General features: G+C 39.4%; 1 long non-coding RNA gene and 1 pseudogene across 1 annotated transcript in view; both read left to right on the top strand.

Annotated features, from left to right (window-relative positions):
- Positions 1-15,758, top strand: part of LOC135969220 (uncharacterized) — a 44,598-nt gene that overhangs the window by 17,925 nt on the left and 10,915 nt on the right. The window lies entirely within an intron of this gene.
- LOC102143254 (nucleolar transcription factor 1 pseudogene) lies at positions 6,522-9,643 on the top strand (annotated as a pseudogene).

Below are 15,758 nucleotides of genomic sequence, written 5' to 3'. Positions count from 1 at the left end.
TCCCTCTTTTTCTATTAATTGGAATAGTTTCAGAAGGAATGGTACCAGCTCCTCTCTGTCCCTCTGGTAGAATTTGACTGTGAATCCATCTGGTGCTGGACTTTTTTTGGTTGGTATGCTATTAATTATTGCCTCAATTTCAGAGCCTGTTATTGGTCTGTGCAGAGATTCAACTTCTTCCTGGTTTAGTCTTGGGAGGGTGTATGTGTCCAGGAATTTATCCATTTCTTCTAGACTTTCTAGTTTATTTGCACAGAGGTGTTTATAGTATTCTCTGATGGTAGTTTGTATTTCTGTGGGATCGGTGGTGATATCCCCTTTATCATTTTTTATTGCATCTATTTGATTCTTCTCTCTTTTCTTCTTTATTAGTCTAGCTAGCGGTCTATCAGTTTTGTTGATCTTTTCAAAAAACCAGCTCTTAGATTCATTGATTTTTTGAAGGGTTTTTTTGTGTCTCTATCTCCTTCAGTTCTGCTCTGATCTTAGTTATTTCTTACCTTCTGCTAGCTTTTGAATTTGTTTACTCTTGCTTCTCTAGTTCTTTTAATTGTGATGTTAGGGTATTGATTTTAGATCTTTCCTGCTTTCTCTTGTGGGCATTTAGTGCTATAAATTTCCCTCTACACACTGTTTTAAATGTGTCCCAGAGATTCTGGTATGTTGTATCTTTGTTCTCATTGGTTTCAAAGAACATCTTTATTTCTGCCTTCATTTCGTTATTTACTCAGTAGTTATTCAGGAGCAGGTTGTTCAGTTTCCACATAGTTGTGCGGTTTTGAGTGAGTTTCTTAATCCTGAGTTCTAATTTCATTGCACTGTGGTCTGAGAGACAGTTTGTTGTGATTTCTGTTCTTTTACATTTGCTGAGGACGGCTTTACTTCCAACTGTGCGGTCAATTTTGGAATAAGTGACTAGCGCCCACAGGCCTCATCCTCCTCCATGATGCCCTTGCTGCTGACAGAGGGCACGCAGGTGTTGGCGCCCAAGTGGATACCTAAGTCACAGGTGTACGTCTGCTGCCACTCAGTCACCTTGATAGGCTGCTCCATCAGGTTCATCACCTCCATCGTGGCTACTGGGGGCACAAAGGAGGAAGTCAGGAAGATAATTATACTATTGAAAGCATAAAATTTAAATTATAGATGGGGGAACATTTACAGACTGTAAGAAAATATTTGCAAATTATGTATTTGATAAAAGTCTTGGCCAGGCATGGTGGCTCATGCCTGTAATCCCAGCATTTTGGGAGGCTCAGGCGGGTGAATCACCTGAAGTCAGGAGTACGAGACCAACCTGGCCAATATGGTGAAACCCTGTCTCTACTAAAAATGCAAAAATTAGCTGGGCATGTTAGCAGGTGCCTGTGATCCCAGCTGCTTGGGAAGCAGATGCAGGAGAATCACTTGAACCTGGGAGGTAGAGGTTGCAGTGAGCTGAGATCACACCATTGTACTCCAGCCTGGACAACAGAGCGAGACTCTGTCTCAAAAAAAAAAAAAAGTCTTGTATGTGGAATATATAGAGAGCTCTTACAACTCAATAATAAGACAAATAACCTAATTAAAAATGACAAAAAATAGTTGAATAGATATTTCACCAAAAAAGACACACAAATGACTGATAAGTACATGAAAAGATGCTCAACATATTTAGTCATTAGAGAAATGCAAATAAAAAAACACAATGAGATGTGTATTGACATATACAAGAATAGCTACAATATAAAAGACAAGACTTTAATAAGTGTTAAGGAGGATGTGGATAAATAGGAACCCTAATACACTGGTGGTGGGAATGTAAAATGATACAACAACTTTGGAGAAAGCATCTATTGAAGAAAAATGAGAACAATGTTTACATGAGACTTTTATATAAATGTTCATAGCAGTATTATTTATCATAGCCAAACCCCAAAACAATCCAAATGCCCATCAACTGAAGAATGAATAAACAAATTGTGGCATACCCATACAATGGAATTTCAGTTGGCAATTAAAAGGAACAAAATACTGATACATGCTATGTGGATGAACATCAAAAAATATTTGCTAAGTGAAAGAAGCCAGACACAGAAGACTGCATATTGTATGATTCCATCTATATGAAATGCCCAGAATAGGCAAATCGATAGAGACAGAAATTAAGTAGTGGTTGCCTAGGCTGGGAATAAGAATGGAGATCGAAAATGGGCATGAGAGGTCTTATTGGGGTTATGAAAATGTCCTAAAATAGGATTTGTGTGATGGTTGCAAACTGTAAATTTACTAAAAAGAATTTAATTGTACACTTTAAATGAGGCAATTTTATGGTATATAAATTAGATTTCAATAAAGCTGTTAAAAAAACATTTAATAATTTAGGTTACAGGCATTCCTTTCTATATTTTGTACTGAATTTTTTCTTATTTCATTATCGAACTTAAATTCGAGGATATGTTTGTGTATCTTTTGTTAAATTAAGGAATACTTCTTAATTGAAGGAAATTCAGAAAATATATACAAAAAAATTATTTCCATAATTCCACTCCCTAAACTAAACACTGTTAGTATTTTAGTGTATACCTTTTGTAGGGGGCATCCGCTAGAGTCCTCATATTCATGGCTGCCCATTAGCTTTTGGATAATCTTTCTATACGACAGGTCCTTGAATTACATCTTTTTTTTCAGAATCGTTTTGTTATAACATTGATGAGAAAAAAAAAAAATGATTCCTGGCTGGGGCCACGGTCTGTGTGGAGTTTGCACATTCTCCCCATGTCTGCGTGGGTTTTCTCCAGGTATTCCGGTTTCCTCCCTCATCCCAAAGATGTGCATGTTAGGTTAATCTGTGTGTCTACATGGCCCCAGTCTGAGTGAATGTGAGTGTGTATGTGAGTGCACTCTGTGATGGGATGGCATCCTGGCCAGCGTGGGTTCCCATTGGGTACCCTGAGCTGCTGGGATGGCCTCCGGTGACCCACAACTCTGAACTGCAATAACTGGATCTTGCTTGTTTTTATTAATCTGTCTTAAATGTATGTATAGCTCACATCTATTTTAATGTTTAATATTAGACGTGTTTTGGTCTTTATTTAGAATTTTGGTGATGTTTCTGTGACCAGAAATATGCCATAGGAACCTTGTTTATATCACTCTTGTTTACATCAATCTCATCACTCTTGTTTACATCAATTAGCCTATGGGAAAGTTGGCTTCCTTAGGCATTGTACCTAAAGTTTCAGTTTCCAAGAACCTATAGACAACGTTAATTGAGTTTAGGGGATGTGATGGTTTAGAGACCTGTCTGAAAATTCTTGATTCCTCCCATCAAATGGTGTAGTCTAATCCCCTTTTCCTTGAACCTGGGTGAACATCTGTGGTTACCTCCATGACTGGAATGTGGTGGAAATGATGCTGTGTGATTTCTGATCTTATCTTTAAAAAGGCTATATCACTTCTACATAGCTTTCTTTTGGAATACTCACTCTTGAAATTTAGCCACCATGTTGTAAAGAAGCCCAGGCCACATGGTGTCAAATGCTGACTTCCCAAATATCACCAGAACAACACACTGAAGAGACTAAGTTGAATATATTGCTTAAACTGATACTTCATGGAATCTGAGAGAGTCTCAGAGCAGGAGGACAAGGTCTGATGCTATATTGAGAGCTGGGAGTTTGGTTTACGAGAGTCTTTCAACACAGGAGCTTGATTAGAATAGGATAAGGATCTTAGGATTGGTGGATACTATAAGGTAAGTGTTTTGAGGCTAGAGGCTCAAATAATCTTACAATGTAAACTCTTCTACTGAAGAATGATACAACTTTCAGGAACTCCTGTAAAAAGCAATAATTTTACTTGCAACTTTTTTCTTTCTGGGCAATAGTCTACTGGAATACTAAAGTTATACTAACAAAGACAATGGAATAGTAAAGTCAGATTAATGTACACAGTAAGCTGTGTAGGGGTAGACAGTTTGTCTCTTTGTGGACAGGCCACATGTAGGTGTCTGGCCAATGGCCTCAGTTAAAGTCTCAACCTGAAAGCCATCATCAGTCACCAGACATGTGAGTGACTGAGATTTCATGTGATTCTATCCCCAAGCTTACACTGAATGAAACAGATTGTCTCTTGTTCAAATTTCACATTTGTGAGCAAAATACATGTTGCTTTAAGACATTAAATTTTGGGATGGTGTATGTGTTATGGTTAATTTTAGGTGTCAACTTGATGAGATTAAAGAATACTTAAAAACCTGGTAAAGCATTATTTCAGAGTGTGTCTGTGAGGGTGTTTTCAGAAGAGTTTAGCTGTGAGTCAAAATAGACTTCGTGGAGAAGATCTACCCTCTATGTGGGCAGGTACCATCAAATCTACTGGAGGTCCAGAAAGAACAAAGCAGAGAAAAGATGAATGTGTAGATCTGCTAAAGCTGGGGCACACTATTCCTCTCCTGTACTTAGAAAACAACTCCAGGCTCCCTGGCCTTTGGACTCCAACATAGGAGTATAAACTCAAATTCACAGCCCCACTTGCAACTGCTGTACAGGGATGTGACCTAGACCCTAGCAATCCAATGCATCCATGTGAGATTGTGGTTTAGAAGGCAGCAATCTTTGGTGCTTCCATTTCTCCTGGAGATGTGCCTAGCATCTACTGGTACAATGACAGAAGCTTTCTGGTGATTGCAAAGTTGAGTTCCTGCCACAGATGTGGCATAAGGATAGTGGCAATGCAGGCTTCCTCTAGCAATCAGTGGCAGTAGTTTATCAAGTCTGTTTTGAGGCATGGTTTCAGGTCTATTCCTGGAAGTTAGGCTTCAAGCTCAATTTACCAGGGCTCTGAGAAATTGTGAGAACTATTAATGAATGACTTTTCTACTTAATAACCAACCTGATTGAGAAATTGGTGCCAAAAGAGGTTGCAAGCAACAGATTCTCAGGAAAATAAGGGGAAATCTCAGATTTATTACCTCTTCTAATTGTTGTTGATATCTCTAAAAACTCAACCAGTAGTCTAAGACATGCTCAAATCAAAGAAATAGCTAATTATTATCTACGCTTATTAGGAATAATGTGCTCATTTTGGGCAAGACTCTGAAGGATCTAGTAGTAGTTGGAATAGAATAATATGAAAGCCTTAAATAATTAAAAATTTGCAGTATAGCCTAGCTGCTTCTAGCTGAATTTGGCAGCTTAAAGAAAAGAAAAGCAACCTCAAAGCCTTAATGTCTTATATCAAGACAAAACCAAAAAATTGTGGAACTTCTACGATTTTATTCAAAGAATCTCTTATCACTTGCAGCCACTGGAGTGAGATAGTTGAAAACAAAACTCAAATTTTGAGTCTTGGGCTGCTGCATAAAAACATTGGTTTACCAGATATTTTACAGAAAAGTTATATTTGGATTAGGAGAGAGTGGGATCCCAAGAATTGAAATGGGGACATATGGCCAGACTCATATAACTCAGTACCCCAAACCCCGTATAATCTTCCTTTCTCTCCTGGTTGATGAGGCTGTTCCTTCATTCTTTGAAGACCCTGTAACAACCTTGCTAAGAGTGTTACCTTGAAAAGATGAGAAAATTCTATTTAGCCCACTACCTCTGATTATTGCAAAACCTAAACTAAAATCAGGTCATGGCAGGCTCCAGTTGCCAAATTGCAAATTTACTAATGTATATTGGCTAGAATCATAATAGGTTCAGTGGGTGCTATACCGAGTGAAGGAAGGACAAAATACTAGATAAGGCTGAGTTCATTGTTTAAGAAGCACTTACCAGGAGATTCTGATTCCATTGTGTTAGGTTAAGATGCTGGGAGTGGTTCCAATTGTTTGTTTAGTTGAACTCAATAAGGGGGCCAGAGTAAAAGAAGTTGAGATGCTAAGTTTCTCAGCATGATATATGTGAAGGAATCCAAAGACTTAGAAATTTTGTGGTAGATTTATTATGCATTACTTATTTTACTTATTTACTCATTCAACTCACATCATTTGATAGGTTTAGTAGACCTCTACTTTATACTTGAAGCTTCTGTCATAATCTTCTGTAGCAGTGTGTAAGATACATAGGTAGTGAACCAAGTTCTCACCCTAACACATAATTAAGTCTAAAAAATGATTAACCATAACCCATTACTCATTTCCTGACCTTTTTCAAACACAAAGAAACTCATACATTCTTTCTAAAGACAGAATGCAGGGCACTCGATTTGTGACTAGAGACGGCTAATGCTTCATGGCCTTGGAAGGTAGTGGGAAAAGTATTCCACATTGCTTTGCTTCCACTGGCCACTTGAAGTAGCAGCCAGTTGTGCTATGTATTAAGTTACAGCCTCAAGTTGCATGACACTGCCATGTCCCAATTTGTGAGATCAGTACAAAATTACAAGTTAGGTCAGTGATTTTCAACTGTGAGTAATTTTGCCCACTAGAGAATATTTGGCAATGTCTATAGACATTTCTGATTGTCAAAAGTGGGAGGATACTAACTGACACTTAGTGACTGGAGATCACAAATGCTACTAAACATCCTACGATGCACAGGACAGTTCCCCCCACAACGAAGAATTATCTAGCCCAAAATATCAATAGTGCCAAGGTTGGGAAACCCTGGGTTAGGTGTATATAAAATATGTACTGGAAATAGAGGCTGAACAGCCCTGCCATCTTACATATGGAGTATGAGTCAGCAAACATTTTTTTAAAGTGCCGGATGGTAAATATTTTAGGCTTTGTGGGTCATAAGGTCTCTGTTGCAACCATAGACAATACTCATAAATGAGAGTGCCTGTGTTCCAATAAAACTTTATTTACAGAAACAGGTTATAGGTTAGATCTGGCCTGCAGACAATAGTTTGCCAACCCTTGATATAGAGATTAGCCTGAATGCTCTTACTACAGTATTTTTTTCTTTATTGTATGATGGTAATCTACAACAATTTTATTGTTTGATGATGCATTTATTTTTCAATAAACCTTTTAGTTGCAATGAGTTTTTTAAAGTGAAGCTCAGGCCCTGTAGCCTGGAGCCTCCCTTGGGTGGGTGCTCCAAGGAGGAGTTTTTGTTGGCCAGGGTTGGGGAAGGAAGGTAGAAAGTGGGTACTCATTGCACATGGAAGCAGGAAGCAGTTTCCAGTGGGCAGGGGAGTGTGCACACCACGGAGCAAGGCTGTAGGGGATAGGGTAGAGGTTAGGAAGAAGAGGAGGAGCATGCTCCCACATCTACCAACCCATTAAGTCTATTAGGGTCTTGGTTGGTCATCTCTGCGAGTGTGGGACCTGTGCCCACCTCTTCTTTGGGAGGGGAGAGGGATAGAAAGTCCCTCACCTCTCAGCCTGCCTGAGTGGGAATTGGTATGTCTTCGAAAGGGTGAGGTGGCTTTGATCCTGGGTTGCCAGCCAGCACCATGGAAGAGGTAGCTGGATACCTGGAGGATAAAGAGAAAAACTGACTGCCCCACAGACCTGAAAATGGCCACCCCCAAAGGCCAAGAATGCTGGTACCAGGAAGACATGCTGACTTTGCCACAATGCTTGAAAAATTACTTTACAGCCAATGACAGCTCCAAGTTCAAAACTATCAAGTCACATATGAAGTGGGAAAATGTAGCATTTAAGGACTTTTCTGTAGGTTTGAATGGGTAGAGATTTCTAACAAGGCCAGGAAGTTCCATACATTGACAGAATTGATCCTCAATGCTCAGAAACATGTTACAAATCCTTACAAAGGCAAAAAAAAAAAAAAAAAAAAAAAAAAAAAAAAAAAAAAAACCTGCAGATTTCCCAAGGAATTCCTTGATTCCTTATTTCCCTTCTTCATGAAGAAGCAGGACAAGTATGTGAAACTCCCCTTGAGATGAGCAATCTGGACCTGACCAAGATTATATCCAAGGAATCCAAGCAGTTTCCGGAGAAGAAGATGAAATATATTCAGGGCTTCCATAAGGAGAAACAAAAGTTCTGTAGAAACCTGACCCAATTCAAAGAGGATCACTCTGACCCAATCCAGAATGACAAGAAGTCAGATATCCCCAAGAAGCCCCAAATTCCCCAGCAACTGTGGTACACTCATGAGAAGAAGGTGTATCTCAAAGTGAGCCCAGTTACCACTACGAAGGAGGTAAGGAGGTGAAGGACTTCCTAGGAAGCAGTGGTCTCAGCTCTTGGGCAACAAGAGGCTGAAATGGATTAATAAGGCCCTGGAGCAGCAGAAGGAATATGAGGAGACGATGTGGGACTATATCCAGAAGCACCTTGAGCCAAGGTGGGGTGGGCATCACCAAGTTCACCCTCACCAAGGCTGAGAATGGCAGCTCAAGGACAAGTTTGATGGATGACCCACCAAGCCACTTCCAAAAAGCTACTTGCTGTACTGAGAAGAGCTCATGGCTGACATGAAGGACACACCCAGCAGAGAGTGCATGGTGCTATGCAGCCAACAGTGGAAGCTCCTCTCCCAGAAGGAGAAGGATGCCTATCACAAGAAGTACATTCAGAAAAAGAAACATTATGAGGTGGAGCTCCTCCATTTACTTGGAGCCTTCCCCAAGGAGGAGCAGTAGTGGGTCCTGGGGAAGGAGAAGATGTTGAACAGCAACAAGAAGCAAGCCACCAGCCTGGCCTCCAAGAAGCCATCCCAAGATGGGGGTAAGGGCAACTCAGAGAAGCCTAAGTGGCCTATATTGGACATGTTCATTTCTTTTTCTTTGAGGAGAAGTGGTAGCAGTTGTGGGAGGAGCAGCCTGAGCTCTCTGGGAGTGAGTGGACCTACCTGATGGCCAAAATGTGGAATGATCTGGGAAGAAGAAGGCCAAGAACAAGGCCCAGGAGGGAGTACTAGGCCCAGGGCAAGCTGCCAGAGTCACCCAAGACAGCAGAGATCTGACAACAGAGCATCATTAGTGACTACATGGCCCAATTGAAGAACAACTGGGTGAAGCCCTCAAAAGCCATGGAGATGACCTGGAATAACATAAAGAATAAGGAGAAACTGCTATGGATTAAGAAGGCAGCTAAACATCAAAAGTGATATGAGAGAGAGCCGAGCGAGATGCAGGCATCTCTGGCTGCTAGAAACTCTTCCAAGAAGATAAAGTTCCTGGGAGAAACCAAGAAGCCTCCCATGAACAGTTCCCAGGAGCTGCTGTCCAATGGGGAGCTGAACCACCTGCCACTGAAGGAACGCATTGTGGAGATTGGCAGCCGCTGGCAGCACATCTCCCAGAGCCAGAAGGAGCACTACAAAAAGCCGGCCAAGGAGCAGCAGAAGTGTACAAGGTATACCTGGGCCTCTGCATCAAGAGTCTCCCCAGGACCATGTAATTTATAGAGTACATCTCCAATAAATGTAAGAGCATGACTAAGCTTTGAGACCTGCACTCCAAGTCCAGCTGGACTACTCTGAAGTCCAATTAGGAGTCTGAGGAGAAGGACAACGAGGATGAAGAGGAAGAAGAGGAAGATGATGAGACTAGTGACTCCTCTGAAGATGGTGGGGACTCCTCCAAGTCCAGCATTGAGGATGAGATCAAGGATAGGGACAAGAATAAGGAGGATGACAAGGATAAGGATGATGAGGAGAATGGCAGGGAGGATGAAGACAATGAATCCACCCGCTCCTCCTCTTCAAGGGACTCCTCAGATGCTGACTTCAACTGAGATCAGCCCCACCCTGAGGCAGCCAGGGAGAGCCCAGGAGCTCACCTCACAAAATATGGTAGGGATAGGGGGCTGGAGGAGTCCAAATCAGGATCCTACAGCCTCAGAGACATCAGCCCTGGGGGGTCCTCCAGGGAGAGCAACCACCTGACTGAGCCAACACCAGACCAGTCCCCCACACCCCCACTACTTGTGACTTGTGCTTCTGGCTTGGATGATGTAACAGGGAGCAGAAATGAGGGGTCCCAGAGAGTTCAGCGAGGTCCTCACAACTGCAGCTCAAACCAAGGTGGGGTGGAAGTTTGGGGGGGACCCTTTCTTTTTCAGAGGGGCTTCCTGCCTGGCCTCCTGCATCGGAACTGGAGGCAGGGAACATTTCGGGAGAGGAAGATACGTGCCTCTGAGGAAATAGGCACTGCCCTGATGGCCCTCTCCCCTGTCCCCTGTAGGAAGGAGGTGTCTGGACCCGCTTATTGGGGAGGGGACAGAAGTGTGTTTTATATACATATATATTAAGCTGTAAACAAGATGCTTCATTCTGAAAAAAATGAAGCACATGATTATTAATAACCGAATTACTGACTTTCTGTTTCTCAAAACAGTTGATCATGGACATGTAATTTGCACAAAAGTTTAAGAGCCATTTACCAGCCACCCTGGGAGCCAAAATAATATCAATGACTGGCTATATAAAATCCAAGGAGGTAGATCTGTGAAAGGTACATGCACATTTATTTCAAAACTTCGTAGTTTCTTTTTTAAATTTATTTTACTTTAAGTTCCGGGATACATGTGCAGACCGTGCAGGTTTGTTACATAGGTATACACGTGCCATGGTGGTTTACTGCACTTAGAAAACTTCATAGTTTCAAAACTTCATAGTTAATTTAAGAAGCCTGGGCCTGAAGATGGCAAGTTAACATGTATTAATATGTCTTCAGAAGGTGTATTTACATATCACTCAGTAAAGCATGACTTTTAATTTAGATCAAATCATCATTTTCCTAAATTAATGCCATTCATTTTTATTCCAAGTGTTCATGTGCATATATTAAAAATGAACTGATAGATGTTATTGTGTTCACTTCATTAGCAGAGCTTTGCAAAGAATTAAGCGAGGTCAGTTTTAAATCAGTGATATTGAATGCTTCAAATAAAACAATCTGTTAATTCCAATGATGGCTAAATTTTTCTCACCCAACTCATTGAATCAAAGTGAAATTTTTAGAAGTTCATTCTATCAAAGTGAAATATGATATTGTTTTGAATTCTATTGGAAATTCATTTTAAAAGTTCAACATTGAGGATTCAGTTATTTGTTTTGTGATATAATATGAAAGTTATTATTTTTTTTTTGTGAAGCACAGTGTTATGGTAAAAACAAGGTGTTTTTTTTTAACTAAATGAAGTTGCCTATGGAGCAGAAGTGTACTTGAATTGGTTGACATGCACACATAATTCAAAATGATTGCAAGAGAGCTATGATATTATACCACTCAGAAAAGGCAGTTGTCACAATTTACCAAGGCTTTATAAGCATGCGCACGGGCACACACACACACACACACACACACACACACACACAGATTAATTGAAGTAAAAATATTTTCTGATAAAGTTCATATCGAATTAAAAAATGTAGTATGGCAGCACATGATTTCTCTCAAGCTGAGGAAAAATGTATATAAGAAAGTCTGATGGAAATTTAAAAATTAAAATAAATTTTAAGTACAATTTTCAAATTGATATTTTGGCCTCCTTCTTCCCAAAAAGGTTGTAGTAGGCAACACCAAAGTAACATTTCCATGAAAATAAAATATTTTTTCTGGAAACATTTAAATGAGCTAAAATTTATATTTCCCTATATTTCAATATTTTAATGACTACTGTGTATAACTTGCTAGCTAGTACAGTTGTTTTACTAAGATTTGTGCAAGAAGTCACCCTAATCTTTTAACTTTTATATGTGTAAAAATATAATATATAATATATATAATATAACAAATGATGCTCTTAAATATTTGCTCTAGGCTTCCTGCTAACCTCCACAGAAAGCACTTGGACTCTTAAGAAATAAATACAATGAGATAGAACAGGTCACTAATAAGGAAATAAATTGATAGTCCCTCTCTTCTGCTCAGAGCTGTTGTTGAGATGAATTTAATAATAGGATCACCAAAAAGTTGTTGAGCTCCAAATAAAAGACCTCTTAAGAACCCACTAAGGAGGAAATGGTATTTTCTGGCCCTCCACTACTGTGCCCTGTGTTCCTGTAGATATCTGTTACTTTTCAGCTGCCCGGTATCCACTGCCACTTCCCAGGGCACCCCAATTTTCTTTTGGTGAATATCTCTCCCTGATTAGGGTAATCTTGGTGTAAGGTAATTCCAGGTTCCTCCCTCACCCTTTGGAAGCCAAAGGCATCTAGCCTTGCCTACTTTGAGAACCAGGAAAGAGAAGTTGGTCTGAGCTTGACAAAACTGATACTCTTTCCCCAAACTTTGGATCTTGAGGAATTGATGCAATGAAACAAATGTAGGTCATGCGTTTATTGGTTACTTCCTTCTTTAAATTAGTTGCTATGAATTCTGTGGCCTAGGCGTACAGAGTGACCTTGGTTTCTGTAAGCCCAGGCCTGATTTTCCAGCCTCTGCCTTCGGTTAAACCAAAGATCATTTCAATTACTTGCAAACAGGAATCCCAAATGACACCTCTTCCTTTAGCAGTGCTTTCCCCTACATCTATGTCAAGTAAATTACCCTATAACCTACCTACGTTGCTTGTCTCTGAGAGAAGTCATATTTTTCTAAAAGTAATTTGCACTAAGGCCTTAAGAACTCAGTATGTTACTCTTTCTAGGAGTCTTAGAATAGCAGAAAGTTCTTTAAGGAGAAGATGTTAGATAAGCTTTGAAAGGTAGATGTTCAGACATTTGGTCCCTATATGAATATAGAATGAAATGCTACAATTTATTGAATACTTTACCATATGGGTGTTACTGTGCTAAGTGAGCACTTTGCAGACAATCTTCATGATGATACTCTGAGGAAGGTATTATCATACCCATTTTTATAGCTGAGCAATGAGAGGCTTGGAACAGTAAGAATTTCCTCAAAGTCATCAAGCTAATATTTAAGAAAGCCAAAATTTGAATCTATGTTATTTGGCTCCAAAGTCATTTTCCTAGCCATTACCATGTACTGCCTCTCTGTATGGTAGGAAACTTCTGGGGAAAGAAGGATTTTCTCTCTCGGGCACTCTATAAGCATGTTTTGCCATTTCTATGTGGGAACTAGCCCAGCACATGCACCCAAGTACAACATACCAACATGGAGGCTGACATTTCTTCCCTGTGTGAATCTGGATAGTTTGGTTGGACCAGGCCAGCAGTGTCCTTGTCCAGTTGTTTTTTTTCCAGGACCCAACTATTAGTAAATTAATGAGGTATAATTTACATATAGTAAAATGTGCAGATTTTATGAGGAGCGTTTGGAAAATTTTAGCAAAAATATACAACATGTAACCACCCAGCTCAAGATATAGAACATTTCCATCACCCGGATTTAAAGTCAGTTCCCCCACCCACAGAGGCAACCAGTTTTAAAATTACCACAAGTTGCACTGTTTTTGAACTTTAAATCCTTGTTTTGTAAGTAGGGTCCCATTCTGTCACCCAGGTAGGAGTGCAGTGGCACAAACATGACTCACTGCAGCCTGGATCTCCTGGGCTCAAGTGATCCTCCTGCCTCAGCTTCCCGAGTAGCTAGGACTATAGGTGCAAGCCCCCATGACTGGCTTATTTATTTGTTTGTTTGTTTATTTATTTTGTAGAGACAGGGTCTCACTATGTTACCCATGCTGGTCTTGAACTCCTTAGTTCAAGTGATCCTCCAGCCTTGGCCTTCCAAAGTGCTGGAATTATAGTTATAAGCCACCATGCCCAGCCTGTTTTTGAGCCTTATATAAATGGAATCATATAGTATATACTCTTTTGTGTAGGGCTTCTTTCACCCAACCTAATGTTTTTGAGATTAATCTATGCTGTTGGATGCATCATAATTATTTCTTTCTATTGCTCATTCACTATATGAATATACCCCAAAGTTTTTCGTTTACTCATTTTCCTGTTGATGGACATTTGGGATGTTTTCAGTTAATGGTAGTCCGAATAAAACTGCTCTGAATATTCTTGTCCAAGTCTTTCTATGGATATATACATGCATTTCTTTTGGTTAGTAAATACTTAGAAGTGAAATTGCTAGGTCATTTGAAAATTTGTATTCATGTCCTTAGACCAGTTTTTGATAGGATTGTTTGTTTTTTGCTTGCTGATTTATTTGAGTTCTTTGTAGATTTTGGATATTAGTTCTTTGTCATTTGTATAGACTGTGAAGATTTTCTCTATACAAATGGCCAACATGCATATGGAAGAAATGCTCAACATCACTAATTATCAGGGAAATGTAAATCAAAATCACAATGTGATACCACCTCACTCCTGCAAGATGGCCATAATCAAAAAAATTTAAAAAAAAAATAGATGTTGACATGGATGCGGTGAAAAGGGAACACTTTTACACTGTTGGTGGGAATGTAAACTAGTATAACCTATATGGAAAACAGCGTGAAGATTCCTTTAAAAACTACAAGTAGATCTACAGTTTGATCCAGCAACCCCACTACTAGGTATCTACCCAGAGGAAAAGAAGTCATTAAAAGAAAAAGATACTTGCATATGCATGTTTGTAGCAGCACAATTTGTAATTGCAAAAATATGGAACCAGCCCAAATGCCCATCAGTCAATGAGAGGATAAAGGAAATGTGGTATATATTCCATGGAATACTACTCAGCCATATAAAGGAATGAAATAATGGTATTCACAGCAACCTGGATGGAATTGGACACTATTATTCTAAGTGAAGTAACTCAGGAATGGAAAATCAAAGCACTGTATGTTCTCACTCATATGTGGGAGCTAAGCTATGAGGGCACAAAGGCATAAGAATGATACTTTGGGCTTTGAGGACTTGGGAGGAAAGGGGGGGTGGTGATGGATAAAATACTACACATTGAGCACAGTGTACACTGGTTGGGTGATGGGTGCACCAAAATCTCAGAAATCACCATTAAAGAACTTATTCATATAACCAAACACCACCTGTTCCCCAAGAAACCTATTGAAATAAAAAAACTAAAAATTAAAAAAAAAAAAAACTAATGCAGGAACAGAAAATCAAGTACCACATATTCTCACTTATAAGCAGGAGCTAAATGATAGGAACACATGGACACATAGAGGAGAATAACAGACACTGGGGCCTACGCAAGGGTGACAGATGGGAGGAGGCAGAGGAGAAAAACAAATAAACAAACAAAAAACCTAACTGTTGGGTACTAGGCTTAGTACCTGGGTGACAAAATCTGAACAACAATACCCCTGTGACATGAGTTTACCCATATAACAAACCTGCACATGTATCCCTGAACCTAAAATAAAAGTTTAAAAAACAAACAAAATCATAAGAGGAAAATATGGAATATTTCATGATTGTAGTTAACCCAATTAGATTAATTAGAATATAAGTTGAATCCTAAACATTAATTATTATCACCATCAAACTCATTGAGTCTCATGTTTTATATTTGTTTCCTATAGATGCTGTATCCACAGATCAATTTTCAAATGCTTTGCTTTCGTTTCTGTAAGTTCAACTTAATGTGTTATAGAGGTTATGAGTTAAATAAACATTTGGATATGACCTAAAAAAAAAGAAATTGCTAGGCAATGAGGAAGGAATATATTACATTTCATTAGAAATGACAAAGATGTACAAGTTTACATTCCTATCAGCAACGTATGAGCATTCCAATTACTCTACGTCTTCACCCACACTTGAGGGGGTGTTTTTTATGTTTACCATTTTAGTGAGTATGTAGTTTTATCTCACTGTGGTTTTAATTTGTATTTTCCTCATGACTAATAACATTGAGCACTTTTCATATATTTATTGGCAATTTGGATATCTTCTTTCACGAAGTGCCTGTTCAAGTCTTTTGTTCATGTTTTTATTATTGTTGGCTGATTATGAAAGTGTATGACACCATACTTGACC

Source organism: Macaca fascicularis, chromosome X (assembly GCF_037993035.2).
Source record: "Macaca fascicularis isolate 582-1 chromosome X, T2T-MFA8v1.1".
NCBI lineage: Eukaryota > Metazoa > Chordata > Mammalia > Primates > Cercopithecidae > Macaca > Macaca fascicularis.
Note: the sequence above shows the minus strand (reverse complement) of the source record. Positions and strands in the feature narration are given on the sequence as shown.